This window comes from Schistocerca serialis, chromosome 1, assembly GCF_023864345.2.
Source record: "Schistocerca serialis cubense isolate TAMUIC-IGC-003099 chromosome 1, iqSchSeri2.2, whole genome shotgun sequence".
Taxonomy (NCBI): domain Eukaryota; kingdom Metazoa; phylum Arthropoda; class Insecta; order Orthoptera; family Acrididae; genus Schistocerca; species Schistocerca serialis.
In genome coordinates this window covers 878001875-878018625 of record NC_064638.1, presented here as the reverse complement: position 1 = coordinate 878018625, position 16751 = coordinate 878001875, and the positions used below count along the sequence as shown (strand labels likewise).

The 16751-nt window shown below is 43.4% G+C and overlaps 1 long non-coding RNA gene across 1 annotated transcript in view; it reads right to left on the bottom strand.

Moving 5' to 3' along the window:
- LOC126410816 (uncharacterized) overlaps positions 1–16075 on the bottom strand; it is a 121562-nt gene extending 105487 nt beyond the window's left edge. Inside the window, exon 1 of the long non-coding RNA XR_007575211.1 lies at positions 15998–16075. This is a non-coding gene — a long non-coding RNA (uncharacterized LOC126410816). The remainder of the gene's footprint in view (positions 1–15997) is intronic.
- Between the last annotated feature and the right edge of the window lie 676 nt (positions 16076–16751).

The window sequence follows — 16751 nt, the reverse complement described above, 5'->3', positions numbered from 1 at the left end:
CCGGTAGCTCGCTACAGTGCAATAAGGTAATTATTATTTATTTTGTTTATCACTTCATTTTTCTTCAAAACAGCGAAAAAGCCTGTAATATTCAATCACCAAAAGTACAGCACATAACAGCGTAATGCAGCAACCCTGACACAGACGCTACGGTACTGTGATGTGTCTTCCGCTAGTGCAGACACAGCTCAGCATAGCGTCGTTTTGCTGGTCTTCGATTGCATTCAGTAAACCCATACACGACGTGCACATCGGCCAAGTCTTCGCCAGTAAACCTATCCACACTGCTGTTAACGTAGAACTAGCACTGCTGGAAAAACAAACGCGAGACACAACAGTACTGAATTCAAGCTTGACGGGGGAGACTAAAGTGGGCATCACTGTTGTCAACAGAAGGTACGCCTAACGTGAATGTATGGAAAGTTTGTTTCAAAATAAGACATAAGGGCACACATTTGCACTGTTGTACAGGTATTTTTAGTAAAATACAGATACCAAGATAAATAGGGGTACGAAGAGAGACTAATGCAGTTACTCTGTAATGAGCCGCTGGAGAGCATGAGTGGTCCTTTATACCACATAAAATATCTCAGGACAATTCCTAAATATTGTCAGTGGAATTCGTGCTCACCCTGTATAAGCACAGACCCTGATCGGCTACAGGAAGGAAGGACGGAAGGAAGGAAGCTGAATAGTAAATTGGCCGTGTCCGTTTTAGAGAAAGCATCCCGACATTTTTTGTCTTCAGAAACTGAGGGACACCACAGAAAATTTAAGCCTCGATGGCCGGATGAGAGCGTTAAAGGCGTGCTCCACAAGTGTGAGGAGTAGCTGCTCAGGTGAAACGCCAACTGCTCCTCGGGTATTACACCAGCTTCGATACGTTGCAGTAGTATGAGTAGGTAAAATCTCTCGAAGATTTTCCACAGATTTAGGAAGAGGCGGATGGGCCAATTACTGCTAACCAGACGAAGGTCCTTGCTCACCTTAGGAACAGCCAGACTCTCACAAGGGGACAGTGCCTGCTCGTCGGCACCGATTTCATCCAAATCTGTGGTATGTGCAGGGTTTGGCCAGAGGTAAAAGTGGCAGAAGTAGGACCTCCAGATGGCAAGGGCAGAAAGAAACAGTACTTTTGGCGTGGGTCGTGCGAGGGATGAGCTATTTACGTTAGCGTAGTTCCAGACACCAGCTGGCGCAGCGGAAAGACTACACAACGGTACTCCGAGGATTCGTGCGCTGTAGTCCCTAGACCGGAACTGTTTTTATTTTCAATGTTTACGTTACTTATACTGCAAAATAAACCGAAACAATGGTGAATATATTGTACATTATTTCTTAATATTTTCATAAATTTGCAGGGTAGGATCGTAACCGATATATGAAAATTTCATGTATAAAATGAGATGCTTTTGCTATTTTGCAGTTCTTGATTTATACGTGCTTGTGACATATTCGCCGTAAAGCCAGGGGAAGCAGGTTTCCACTGAATGGCAAACTTGGCATACCTTCCTAAAAGGCTCTCTCTGATCGCACAGTTTGGCAGCAAACGATGCGTAACGTCTAATATTGGCGAGGATAGCTGATGATGTACAGTGGAAGGTATTTTGATGCAGTCTTCTCAGGATATGATCTCTTTTTGTCTTTCGATGAGAAAAGCCAGTTTTGAAGCTTTTTGATGAAATTCTTTACCTGAAAACAGACTTCGCAGGCTCGCTTGCACTGCCGGAGTGGACATGGGAGTAATCACTTTATTATTGTATGATGGCAACCCTTCTTCATCCTGAAAAATCTCGTCGTATAAATGCGGATTTGTTAGTCCTACCCACGAGTCAATTAACCCAAGAAATTTGTTCCCCTGCTTCATCACACCAGTCAAGACGTTTTTCTATAAAGCTGTTGTAAGTTCCACAGATTTTGATAAAGCAATGACAATATTCCTATATTTTGCCTTTCCTCTTCATGCCTTTTAGGAAAATTTTAATAAATACCATACATTGAGCATTATTTCAGTTTATTTGCAATGGAAGTAGCGCAAGAATTAAAAACAGAAAAATACATTCCACACATGTACTCGAAACCGCGACCCTCTGGTTACCATTCTCTACTCCTTGCGCTGCGCCAAACGCTGCCTGTAAACAAAAATAACATAAATAGTTCATGCTTCGGCCGACACGCACCAAAAGAGCTATTTTTTTCCCGAACGCTTGGCCATCTGAATCTCCCACTTCTCTCACTTTTGTTTCTGGCCAATCCTTCCATATACCATACATTTCGACAAAATCTGTGATGACGCGTAGGCGCGGTCGCTCTGTCAGTGTGTTTCCAGGTAGAAGTATCGTGAGTAGTCAAAAAATGGTTAAAGATAGCTGCCTGGTTGGAGCCTGCCCTTCGCAGGGAAGGCCCTGACGTGTGTTTGCCTCATTCTGCCTTTCGTCAATGCCTCCCCTTCGGTGCAATACTGTTTGGCAACGTCGCGGTCGGAGCTGATGGTTCCGGGATTTGCTTACTATTTACCTATCGGCTCGTCTAGCTCTCTGACGTACAACTATATATTTGAGGACGTTGTTGTTTTCGAAGAAAAGGCCAATATCAACAAAGCCGCCTCGCGTGGCGGTCCCTCTGCACGTCCGCAGACACGTCAGTATAAATAGAAAACTTGGTCAATTGCCTGAAGAATGGAAACCTCGGAAGCTGTATTATTCGCGAGTGTCAGACGCTGTGGATTTCCAAAGAATTTTGGAAGAAACAGTTTACATGTATTTTGACGAGCTGTTAGTAACTTTGTTACGCACATGTACGGGAGCTATGGAACGTACTCCATCGATTGTTTGAAACGTTGTTGTCTCGCAAGCAGCATAGAATGTGAGACAGTAAAGAGGATGTTTTAAAATATCGTCTTAGCGCTGTGACACCCGAGTTTTGTATACTAAGTTATAGTGAGTCATCTGTAAGGCACGATTAGCTGGAGGACAGATGTACTAAATTCCGTCCGCCTCAGCGTACTGCATTCTGCTCACTTATATGGACACATCTTGTCTCCTCTGCTGCAGAGTGAAAATCTCATTCTGGAAACATCCCCCAGGCTGTGGCTAAGCCATGTCTCCGCAGTATCCTTTCTTTCAGGAGTGCTAGTTCTGCAAGGTTCGCAGGAGAGCTTCTGTAAAGTTTGGAAGGTAGGAGACGAGATACTGGCAGAAGTAAAGCTGTGAGTACCGGGCGTGAGTCGTGCTTCGGTAGCTCAGATGGTACAGCACTTGCCCGCGAAAGGCAAAGGTCCCGAGTTCGAGTCTCGGTCGGGCACACAGTTTTAATCTGCCAGGAAGTTTCATATCAGCGCACACTCCGCTGCAGAGTGAAAATCTCATTCTGGAAACATCCCCCAGGCTGTGGCTAAGCCATGTCTCCGCAGTATCCTTTCTTTCAGGAGTGCTAGTTCTGCAAGGTTCGCAGGAGAGCTTCTGTAAAGTTTGGAAGGTAGGAGACGAGATACTGGCAGAAGTAAAGCTGTGAGACCGGGCGTGAGTCGTGCTTCGGTAGCTCAGATGATGCCGGCACGGTAGCTTAGCGTGTTCGGTCAGAGGGTTAGCTGCCCTCTGTAATAATAATAAAAAAAAACTGAGTTAATGGTTCAACGATGAACTGAAACAGGTGTCATGAGACGTCCGCCCCGAGCAGATACAACGAACGAAAACGAACGCCGGCACGGTAGCTCAGCGTGCTCGGTCAACGGGGCAGCTGCCCCCTGTAATAAAAAAACTGAGTTAATCGAACAACAACGAACTTGAAAGGCTGTCTTACGACGTCCGCCCCGAGCAGATGCGACAAACAAAAGCGAAGAAAATGAGATTTAAAAAAAAAAAAAAATGGTAGAGCACTTGCCCGCGAAAGGCAAAGGTCCCGAGTTCGAGCCTCGGTCTGGCACACAGTTTTAATCTGCCAGGAAGTTTCACTCGATATATTGTATATATCGAAATGGTGCATAATCGATATCCAGATTGTATTACCATAACTGCAATCGAATTTCCGAAGTTAAGTTCAAATGACGAGATTTTGCAAAGTTTCGTCAATTATTTCGTGATTTGGCTTAAAAGTAAATAGTATCGCGTTTTCAGCAAAATGTGGAAAATTTCGTGAAAATTTCGCGATTTCGCGCTTTGTGAAAAACTGGTGCCTCTAGTTATGGTCTACCAAACATTTCCGTTCGTGGAATTCTAACTCACTAGGGCAGCTGCTGTAGACAGCTATCTCCAAATAGTCGACGGGTGCGCCTGGCGGAACACGATGTTTCGGATTAGAGTGCCAGGGACTGGAAGTACCAAAACAACGAATAACCCACAAGACAGTGGATGATTCATTCTAAGAATCGCTCAAAATCTTTGGCATTTATTTTTTGAGGAACTAAAGCAAGGAGAGTTGTTTCAGAGTCCAAAATTCAGAGCTAATGCAATTTTACCAAATGGCACAATGTGAATAAGGACTCAAGAAAGGATGGAAAAAAAGTTAGTATTTAACGCCTTTTTAATATCAGTGTCATCACAGATAGGGCAGCAAATCAAGAAAACGATCAGACTTGGCGTTCGCCGAAGTGTCCTTGTACTTCTCCGAATACAGCACCATAGTCACTGCGTTTCATCGCTTGATTAAAGAAGGGGCAATGGTCTCCAGTAAGCAATGTTCACATAAAATTTTGCAGATCCTTACATGGATCACATGGACTATCATCAGACGATCAATTTTCTGGCAGGCCGACTGCTGTGTTTTCGTGAGCGGAAAGGGAGCTGGTTATGGTAAGTACCAAATGTGCAGCGTGTCCCTAAAAAAGCACCGACAAGCTTAAGGGACAGGTTTCTTACACAAAAACAAGGAAAAAATGTCTAGTAAACATGGGCTTTAAAATGTGTATCTTAAGAGGTATGAGCACTTGTCCACCTTCGATACTATGAAACAGATTTCTTCTACTGCACGGACTTTGTTTTCTATATTTTGGAAGGATGTAGTATGGAGAAAATCCAGAAAAAAATGTGCCGTAATCATAAGAGCCTAAAACGCATACTTTAAGAGCTATGAGCACTTGTTCATCTTTGCTACTGTGGAATACATCTCTTCTACTGAACGAGTGCTCATACCACTTAAGGCATGTATTTTAGAGCACTTGTTTACTAGACATCTTTTTCTTGTTTTGCTGTAAGGAACCTGTCCCTAAGGCTTATCGGTGCTTTTTTGGCACACCCTGTATATTTTCCTGTCTGAATAAGTGAAAACTTCATTTTATGATTTCCGTTTGGTAAAACATCGTATATAATTCAATTATCTATTTATAAATCGTGTTCTGCACTTCAAAGATGGATATATTTCCATATAACTGCGTTTTAACATATTTAAGTGATTGACATTGCAAGATCACAGGTTAATGTAAGCACGATATAAGCTGTTGCAAGTACGTAAGTTTGGTACATTAATGACAGGTATAGCCGTCAGAACGTTGAATGCAGGCATGCGAACGTGCAAGCATTGTGTTGTTCAGGTGCCGGATGACGGTTTGTGGGATGGGATTCCATGCCTGGGGCACTTTGTCGGTCAATTTAGGGACAGATAATATTGCCTATGGATGACGCTGGTGCTGTCGTCCGACAGTGTCCTATACGTTCTCGACTGGAGACAGATCTGGTCATCGAACAGCCCGAGGCAACATGTCTCTGCAGAGCGAGCGTTGTCCTGTTGGAAAACGCCCCCTGGAATATTGTTCATTAATGGCAGTACAACAGGTCGAATCACCGGACTGACAAATATTTGCAGTCAGGATGAGTGGGATAACCACGAGAGCGCTCCTATTGTCATATGAAATCGCACCCTAGACCATGACACCAGAAGTAGGCCAGTGTGTCTAGCATGCAGATAGGTTGGTTGCAGTCCCTCAACTAGCCTCCTTCTGACCATCACCTGGCCATCACTGGCAGCGAAGGAGAACTAGCTCTCATTAGAAAACACAACAGACTGCCAACCTGCCCGCCAGTGAGCTCTCGCATGACACCACTGAAGTCACAAATGGCGGTGGTTTGGGGTCAGTGGAATGCACGCACAGGGCGTCTGGCTCGCTGTCCTTGAAGTAACCGATTTGTAACAGTTCGTTGAGTCACTGTGGTGCCAACTGCTGCTCAAACTGCTACTGCACTCGTTGAACAGTGTGTCTAAGGCGTTCAGCCTGACCGGGTTGCCTCCAAACATGTGTCCAACGATTGTCTGGTTGAAGGCATATGCGACACTCATCGGTGAAGAGAACGTGATGCCAATACTGAGCGGTCCATTCGGCATGTTGTTGGGCCCATCTGTACCGCACTGCATGGTGTCGGGCAGATGGACCTCGCCATGGACATCGGGAGTAAAGATGCGCACAGTCTGAGTCGTAACACGACGTCCTGTGACTGCACGAAAAGCATTATTCAACATGGTGGCGTTGCTGTCAGGGTTCCTCCAAGCCATAATCCGTAGGTAGCAGTCATTCATTGCAGTAGTAGCCCTTGGGTGGCCTGACCGAGGCATGTCATCGACAGTTCCTGTCTCTCTGTATCTCCTCCCCATGCCCTAAAAACATCGCTTTGGTTCACTCCGAGACGCCTGGACACTTCCCTTGTTGAGAGCCCTTCCAAGCACAAAGTAACAATGCGAACGCGATCGAACCGCGGAACTGACAGTCTAGGCATGGTTGACCTACAGACAACACGAGCCGTGTACGTCCTTCCTGGTGGAATGACTGGAACTGATTGGCTGTCGGACCCCTCCGTCTAATAGGCGCTGCTGTTGCATATCTCTGAACAGTCAAAGGGACTGTGTCTATGGTACAATATCCACAGTCAACGTCTGTCTTCGGTAGTTCTGGGAACCGGGATGATGCAAAATTTTTGTTGTTGTGTGTATATGGAAGAGTCTCAAGCAGATGTCGACGTAGCTAAGGCTCAGATGGCTCTGGGTTGGGTTGGGTTGTGTGGGGAAGGAGACCAGACAGCGAGGTCATCGGTCTCATCGGATTAGGGAAGGAAGTCGGCCGTGCCCTTCCAGAGGAACCATCCCGGCATTTGCCTGGGGTGATTTAGGGAAATCACGGAAAACCTAAATCAGGATGGTCGGACGCGGGATTGAACCGTCGTCCTCCCGAATGCGAGTCCAGTGTCTAACCACTGCGCCACCTCGCTCGGTGGTGGCTCTGGGAAACTAACTGTTTCAGACAAAGCAGGAGATGTGAGGAAAATCTAGCTGCTTGGCAACAGTAACGAAAGAGATGTGAATCAGCTGATACGTTAATAATTAAGTAATAATTACTAAGTTACGACCTTTTCAATCCAAGTGCCTGTCTTAACTAGGTGCAGAGTGCCTAAGACCCTTGTGAAACTATCGTTCAGCTGAGAATCACATTGTGACGGAGTGGGAGTGGCACGGAGAGGTGTCAGATTTACATAACTGAGACTGTCCTTCTAAAATAGCTATGTAAATGTTGGATTTGTTCCCTTTTGACTCATCATGATCAACCTTAGATGAATAGCTCTGTGAGATGGGTTAATATAGATTTAGACTGGCTGTTTCTGTTTGTTAACCGTTATCTAGAGGATTGATTCCTGTCGATGAGATTTACGGATGGAGTCTTACCTGCAGATGGTACAGTGATGAGAGAAATTTAACGGAGCAGCACCTTTAATCGATCATTCGGAGTTCAGTTTACAACTGTTAAAAGACGTTACAAGAACTCAAAGTTTTAATCCTGAAACCTTACTAAGATGAAAAGGAGGTTAAAGGAAATCTATTGCAACAAAATATTGGAGGGCCAAAAATAAAGTTAATCAACTTTGAATTACTTACATCAACTGTAAACTTAACTAAAAAAAGTAATGCAGACCTAACTATGTCATTCTGAACATCATTGAAATTCTGAAGTAGAAATGCTGAATGTGAGTAGATAGAGCTACGTATCCCTTTACTGCAAATCAGTTCAGAATGAAGGTGGAGGAACCTCTCACAATAGGCAAGGATACAGATATAAACCTGTCACATTCCTATGCGTCCCAGTGATTACCATTTAGACGTTAAAGCTGCATAAGTTGAAATGAATGGAAAGCTAATTGTAACAATCATGATATATAGTGCATGAACTGACAATTCTGAGCTATTCATGAATCAGCTTGACGCTTTTTTAGGGTTTTTTAACTTCTAATACAATGAAGTGAAGATTTAATTTTCTAGAGTGTATATATTATGGTTGCATGCTAGTGTCCCGACTTATTTATACAACGTAACTTCCTTTACACAGTTTGCAACGAGAGATATAGTGACTAGCAAGGCTGTCATTGATAACATTTTATACACACAGCCATGCTACAGACTAATAATTTCAATCTACTTGCTAGTCATTTTTACATGTCAAGCTACAGGTCTTTAGTATCACAATACTGACATAAAGAGCTACGAGAAACAAAACCAGTACGGTAACCTATCCCCATGAACCATGGACCTTGCCGTTGGTGGGGAGGCTTGCGTGCCTCAGCGATACAGATGGCCGTACCGTAGGTGCAACCACAACGGAGGGGTATCTGTTGAGAGGCCAGACAAACGTGTGGTTCCCGAAGAGGGGCAGCAGCCTTTTCAGTAGTTGCAGGGGCAACAGTCTGGATGATTGACTGACCTGGCCTTGCAACATTAACCAAAACTGCCTTGCTGTGCTGGTACTGCGAACGGCTGTAAGCAAGGGGAGACTACGGCCGTAATTTTTCCCGAGGGCATGCAGCTTTACTGTATGATTAAATGATGATGGCGTCCTCTTGGGTAAAATATTCCGGAGGTAAAATAGTCCCCCATTCGGATCTCCGGACGGGGACTACTCAAGAGGACGTCGTTATCAGGAGAAAGAAAACTGGCGTTCTACGGATCAGAGCGTGGAATGTCAGATCCCTAAATCAGGCAGGTAGGTTAGAAAATTTAAAAAGGGAAATGAATAGGTTAAAGTTAGATATAGTGGGAATTAGTGAAGTTCGGTGGCAGGAGGAACAAGGCTTCTGGTCAGGTGACTACAGGGTTATAAACACAAAATCAAATATGGGTAATGCAGGAGTAGGTTTAATAATGAATAGGAAAATAGGAGTGCGGCTAAGCTACTACAAACAGCATAGTGAACGCACTATCGTGGCCAAGATAGACACGAAGCCAACGCCTACTACAGTAGTACAAGTTTATATGCCAACTAGCTCTGCAGATGATGAAGAAATTGAAGAAATGTATGATGAGATAAAAGAAATTATTCAGGTAGTGAAGGGAGACGAAAATTTAATAGGCATGGGTGACTGGAATTCGAGAGTAGGAAAAGGGAGAGAAGGAAACATAGTAGGTGAATATGGATTGGGGCTAAGAAATGAAAGAGGAAGCCGCCTGGTAGAGTTCTGCACAGAGCATAACTTAATCATAGCTAACACTTGCTTCAAGAATCATGAAAGAAGGTTGTATACATGGAAGAATGCTGGAGATACTGACAGGTTTCAGATAGATTATATAATGGTAAGACAAAGATTTAGGATCCAGGTTTCAAATTGTAAGACATTTCCAGGGGCAGATGTGGACTCTGACCACAATCTATTGGTTATGAACTGTAGATTAAAACTGAAGAAACTGCAAAAAGGTGGGAATTTAAGGAGATGGGACCTGGATAAACTGACTAAACCAGAGATTGTACAGAGTTTCAGGGAGAGAATAAGGGAACAATTGACAGGAATGGGGGAAAGAAGTACAGTAGAAGAAGAATGGGTAGCTCTGAGGGATGAAGTTGTGAAGGCAGCAGAGTATCAAGTAGGTAAAAAGACGAGGGCTAGTAGAACTCCTTGGGCAACAGAAGAAATATTGAACTTAATTGACGAAAGGAGAAAATATAAAAATGCAGGAAGTGAAGCAGGCAAAAAGGAATACAAACGTCTCAAAAATGATATCGACAGGAAGTGCAAAATGGCTAAGCAGGGATGGCTAGAGGACAAATGTAAGGATGTAGAGGCTTATCTCACTAGGGGTAAGATAGATATTGCCTACAGGAAAATTAAAGAGACCTTTGGAGAAAAGAGAACCACTTGTATGAATATCAAGAGCTCAGATGGAAACCCAGTTCTAAGCAAAGAAGAGAAAGCAGAAAGGTTGAAGGAGTTTATAGAGGGTCTACACAAGGGCGATGTACTTGAGGACAATATTATGGAAATGGAAGAGGATGTAGATGAAGATGAAATGGGAGATACGATACTGCGTGAAGAGTTTGACAGAGCACTGAAAGACCTGAGTCGAAACAAGGCCCCGGGAGTAGACAACATTCCATTAGAACTACTGACGGCCTTCGGAGAGCCAGTCCTGACAAAACTCTACCATCTGGTGAGCAAGATGTATGAGACAGGCGAAATACCCTCAGACATCAAGAAGAATATAGTAATTCCAATCCCAAAGAAAGCAGGTGTTGACAGATGTGAAAATTACCGAACCATCAGTTTAATAAGTCACAGCTGCAAAATACTAACGCGAATTCTTTACAGACGAATGGAAAAGCTAGTAGAAACCGACCTCGGGGAAGATCAGTTTGGATTCCGTAGAAATATTGGAACACGCGAGGCATTACTGACCTTACGACTTATCTTAGAAGAAAAATTAAGGAAAGGCAAACCTACGTTTCTAGCATTTGTAGACTTAGAGAAAGCTTTTGACAATGTTGACTGGAATGCTCTCTTTCAAATTCTAAAGGTGGCAGGGGTAAAATACAGGGAGTGAAAGGCTATTTACAATTTGTACAGAAACCAGATGGCACTTATAAGAGTCGAGGGGCATGAAAGGGAAGCAGTGGTTGGGAGGGGAGTGAGACAGTGTTGTAGCCTGTCCCCGATGTTATTCAATCTGTATATTGAGCAAGCAGTAGAGGAAACAAAAGAAAAATTCGGAGTAGGTATTAAAATCCATGGAGAAGAAATAAAAACTTTGAGGTTCGCCGATGGCATTGTAATTCTATCAGAGACAGCAAAGGACTTGGAAGAGCAGCAGAACGGAATGGACAGTGTCTTGAAAGGAGGATATAAGATGAACATCAACAAGAGCAAAACGAGGATAATGGAATGTAGTCGAATTAAGTCTGGTGATGCTGAGGGAATTAGATTAGGAAATGAGGCACTTAAAGTAGTAAAGGAGTTTTGCTGTTTGGGGAGCAAAATAACTGATGGTGGTCGAAGTAGAGAAGATATAAAATGTAGACTGGCAATGGCAAGGAAAGCTTTTCTGAAGAAGAGGAATTTGTTAACATCGTGTGTAGATTTAAGTGTCAGGAAGTCGTTTCTGAAAGTATTTGTATGGAGTGTAGTTATGTATGGAAGTGAAACATGGACGATAAATAGTTTGGACAAGAAGAGAATAGAAGCTTTCGAAATGTGGTGCTACAGAAGAATGCTGAAGATTAGATGGGTAGATCTCATAACTAATGATGAAGTATTGAATAGAATTGGGGAGAAGAGGAGTTTGTGGCACAACTTGACAAAAAGAAGGGACCGGTTAGTAGGACATGTTCTGAGGCATCAAGGGATCACCAATTTAGTATTGGAGGGCAGCGTGGAGGGTAAAAATCGTAGAGGGAGACCAAGAGATGAATACACTAATCATATTCAGAAGGATGTGGGTTGCTGTAAGTACTGGGAGATGAAGAAGCTTGCACAGGATAGGGTAGCATGGAGAGCTGCATCAAACCAGTCTCAGGACTGAAGACCACAACAACAGCCGGCCGAAGTGGCCGTGCGGTTAAAGGCGCTGCAGTCTGGAACCGCAAGACCGCTACGGTCGCAGGTTCGAATTCTGCCTCGGGCATGGATGTTTGTGATGTCCTTAGGTTAGTTAGGTTTAACTAGGTCTAAGTTCTAGGGGACTAATGACCTCAGCAGTTGAGTCCCATAGTGCTCAGAGCCATTTAAACCATTTAAACCACAACAACAACAACAGATGAAAAAAGGAACTGATGAATTTAAGAATTATTTGCGCTGGCATACGTAGTAAAACATGCGTAAATGGTAAATGTGGTACAGACTGCACTGTAGACGGTATCTATTTTTCAAACTAGTGTTGTAAAAATACCCAGTTCATTACACTACAAGGACTTAAATTCTTTGTTATTTATGTTATTTAAATATCAATGGAATCAAGGAGAAGACTTTTGTGCATACTAAGAAAAATTGACGAATACAGGATGAAATAGCATCATATATTATACTGCAAAATTGTCGATGAGGTCATGGAAACATTAAAATCTATGTACCTTGGCAAATAAGTCGTCTGGAAAGATGATATGGTTTACCTGTTACACACTATATATAATGGAAAAGGCAAAACAAAATTAAATAAATGAGAAAATTACTTTAAATACAAAAAATGAGCTGAACAGAGGGCCTCAAGTTTTTGACTCTTTTAAAATCTTGACCTGTAAATTGTAGAAGGTATGGTCTGAACAGCTTCATATGTCGTTTACTTGTGTTTGTAATATTTTAAGTTGCTTATACAATGGTATCTTTTCATTGAGATGGTTTTCCACACAGACTTAACTATGCTGTTGTCTGGTCATTTTGTACCGTACGAGGATATCGATCTAGGCGAAAGTTCGGAGCTGAAGGGAGAATCATAGCTGTTGCGAGCTACACAGGGGTGCGTGCTCGCTGTCAAATAGTCAGACAGGCCACACCACTAACCAGGTCGTGTCACAAAAACTGGTGTCGACGATCCCGACCGTTGTTTTTATGTACGACAAGCCCGAAAATAATTATATTGGATAACCCATGTTATCGTAATTCAACGGTCAACGGGAGTTATGGAGAGCTATATGTCTGGGTGTTCCCTTCATGCCTCACGAGGTGTTTCTGTTTAGCTTACAAGGGAACCTCCCCATCGCACCTCCCTCAGATTTAGTCATAAGTTGGCGCAGTGGATAGGCCTTGAAAAACTGAACACAGATCAATCGAGAAAACAGGAAGAAGTTGTGTGGAACTATGAAAAAAATAAGCAAAATATACAAACTGAGCAGTCCATGCCTAAGATAAGCAACATCAAGGATAATGAGCTCAGGAGCGCCGTGGTCCCGTGGCACCTCTACGACAATGCACGCACGTTTTCATCCTTGCATTCAACGTTCTCCTGGTTAAATTGGGTATTAATGTACCAGGATTTCACATTTGCCATGGCTTTTCTCGTACTTACATTAACATGTGGTCTTGCAATGGTAATCACTTAAATATATTACTTAAACAAATGTATCCACGAAATTTCATTACTGTACGTTAATTATTGTTTAGTGTTGCGATTTTTTTCCATCAGTTTATTAACTGAAGCATGACAGATAAATGAAATTAGCACACGACATCGTATGTACGTGTATAGTTATGATTACAAGATGTAAATTTTGTTGCCTTTGTCCGAAGATTGGTCTCATACGATTCTCCACGATATTCTGTCATGCTCGAGTCTCTTCCTGTCTCCACCATGCATCAGTCATTTGAACCCGCCTACTACAGCCAAACGGTCGTCGTCTACATTCGCCCCCTCCTCTCCTCCCACCATTACAAAAATAACAATTCCTTGATGCCTCAGGATGTTTCCTGCCAAAATATCCCTCCTTTTTCTAAATTGTGCTATGAATTTATTCTCCTCCCTCTTCCCCTAACCGAATCTATTCAGTGCCTCTTTATTTTTTATTCGGTCTAGCCATCTAATCTTAAGCAGACTTCTTTAGGGAGACGTAGGCTTGTAAATACACTGACATGTTCGAGGAGGACAAACAGAACCTCAGGGAGATGTACATATATAAATATACTGAAAAGTTCGGAGAGAACAATAGAGAGCAACTTCAAGCAAGGCAGTCACGTCACGTACAACAGTCCAACCAGATAGTTCAGTGCTGTGTACGAGAGCAGTGCTGCATGAGTTGTAAAGTTCACGGCGGTGTCTACAGGAAAGCACCTAACTGGCGTAGACGATAAGAGCTGATACTATAAGCCAAAATTAAGCGTACGGTCTGTCCTTCGGCTGTGGAGTATCGTCTCAGTTGTGCGGCTGGATTCGTGATTTCCTGTCAGAAAGATCACAGTTCGGTAACTGACAAAAAGTCGTCGAGTAAAACAGAAGTAATACCTATCGTTCCCTATGGCAGTGATATAGGCCCTCCGCTGTTCCTGATCTATATAACCGATTTAGCAGACAGTCCGAGTTGCCCCCTAAGATTGTTTGCGGATTATGCTGTCATTTACCGTCTTATAACGTCATCACATAATCAAAACAAATTGCAAAACGATTTAGACAAGATATCTGTATGGTGCGAAATTGACCTTAAGTAATGAAAAGTATTAAGTTATCCACATGAGTACTAAAAGGAATCCGCTAAATTTCAGTTACACGATACAGCACGCAAATCTAAATGCTGTAAATTCAACGAAATACTTAGGGAGTACAATTACAAATAACGATCGAATAGATAATACTAATGAGCGTATGGCATTGGTGGCCGGGAGACCCCTCGCGGGGCGGTTCAGCCGCCGCTCCACAAGTTCTTTAACGCCACTACGGCGACTTGCGAGTAAATGAGGATGAAACGATGATGAAAGACACCACCCAGTCATCTCAAGGCAGAGAAAATCCCTGACCCCGCCGGGAATCGAACCCGTGACCCCGTGCGCGGGAAGCGAGAACGCTACCGCAAGACCACGAGCCGCGGACATCGAAGAGATAAATTTGTGCGTTAATCAAACTAGAGACTGCGGTTTAAAGACAGAACTCTCAGAAAATACGACAGGTCTATTGCAGTGCCTGCCTACACTACGCCTGTACGTCCTTTTCTCAAGTACTGCTGTGCGGTATAGGATCTGCATTAGATAAGATTGACGGAGGACATTACAAAAATTCAGAGAAGGGCAGCTCGTTATGTACTGTCGGGAAATTGGGAGAGAGCGTCTCGGATTTTATACGTCAATTGGGGTGGCAATCGTTAAAACAAAGGCGTTTTCGTTCCGACAGGATCTTCTCACGAAATTTCAACCACCAACATTTTCCTCAGAGTGCGAAAATATTTCCTTGACGCTCACCTACATGGGAAGGAATGATCATCATAAAACAAATAATAGAAATCAGAGATTGCACGGGAAGATTTAAGTGTTGGTTTTCCTCGCGCGCTTTTCAAGTGTGGAACGGCACGGAAAGTTTGAAGATGTAAAACTTTGAACATAGCTGCTAAGGTTCAGTGACCGTGTCAGAATTATATTGGAACAAATAAGTCCTCGGTCACAAATATTAAGTCAAAATTGACCTGGTTTCGACGCTACTATGAGCTTCGTCTTCAGAATTAGACAACCGTACTAAAACATATTAGGTATATAGTACATTAATAAAATTAAAGTTTGTACTGACTCGAAAAGTTGCAGTACTTACAAGTCACATATTAAAAAAGATCTAAGCCGGAAAGGCGAGGTCATAAACAGTTGTGAAATGGCGAGCCGCTAAGGGCTGCTCGTACTGTGGACAAGGGTTGCAACAAGACTCTAATTCTGGAGACGACGCTCATAGTAGCGTCGAAACCAGGTCAATTTTGACTTGATATTTGTGACCGAGGGCTTATTTGTTCCAATATAGTTTGAAGATGGTTAGATGAACCCCCTGCCAGACACTTAATTGAGAACTGCAGAGTAGTCATGTAGATGTTAAAGCAACAACTGATAGCTATGATCTGATACAAAGTAGGAAGCCTTTTGTCGAAGTAAGGACTTGTCGCAGTTCTAGAAACGGTCATAGCCACGATATTGTTCGTCATGAGAGCAGTCACACTTAAGACAAAATATCACGAATAACTCGCACAGGATCTGCACGTGTGGGAAGGCTGTAATGTCAGCAGAAATGTGACGCGAGCGGTGACAGTACCTGCATTACAGCAGGCAGTGCGGTGCAGGCGTTGCGCCCCCAGCTGGCGACCCACCTGTGTTCGGCTGCGGCGTGCAGTCTGCAGCGTCCAGCCGTTCCTCAGCCACTGCCTCGGCGGCGCGCGCCCACGTCGTATTTATAGCGCCACCAGCCACCACCAGCACACAGGACACGCCGCTGCCATTGTCTGGTCGCTGCAGCAGGTGGCGTCCGCCCATGAGCAATGCCAGTCGGCAGCTGTTCTCTGCAGGGACGCGTGTCCCACTGCACACACCGTGGCCAAAACAACCCTGAAGTACGTCGTTATGCCAAAATCGGGACATACAAACAAAATACTTATATGTCATCTAAAGAATGCTTCATAGACTACAGCACACCTTTGGATACATTTATAAAGCTGTTGGGAATTCTCTCTCAAAGAAATAATGTCTCCGGACAAAACATTACGAGGCCTCCGAATGCCCCCGAATTTTTTATGTGGTAAGTCTGAAGGTGGGAATTTGAGGAGATGGAACCTGGATAAACTGAATGAACCAGAGGTTGTAGAGGGCTTCAGGGAGAGCATTACACTACGATTGACAAGAATGGGGGAAAGAAATACAGTAGAGGAAGAATGGATAGCTTTGAGAGATGAAATAGTGAAGGTAGCAGAGAATCATGTAGGTAAAAAGACGGGGGCTAGTAGAAATCCTTGGATAACAGAAGAGATATTGAATTTAATTGATGAAAGGAGAAAATATAGAAATGCAGTAAATGAAGCAGGCAAAAACAAATACAAACGTCTCAAAAATGAGATCAACTGGAAGTGC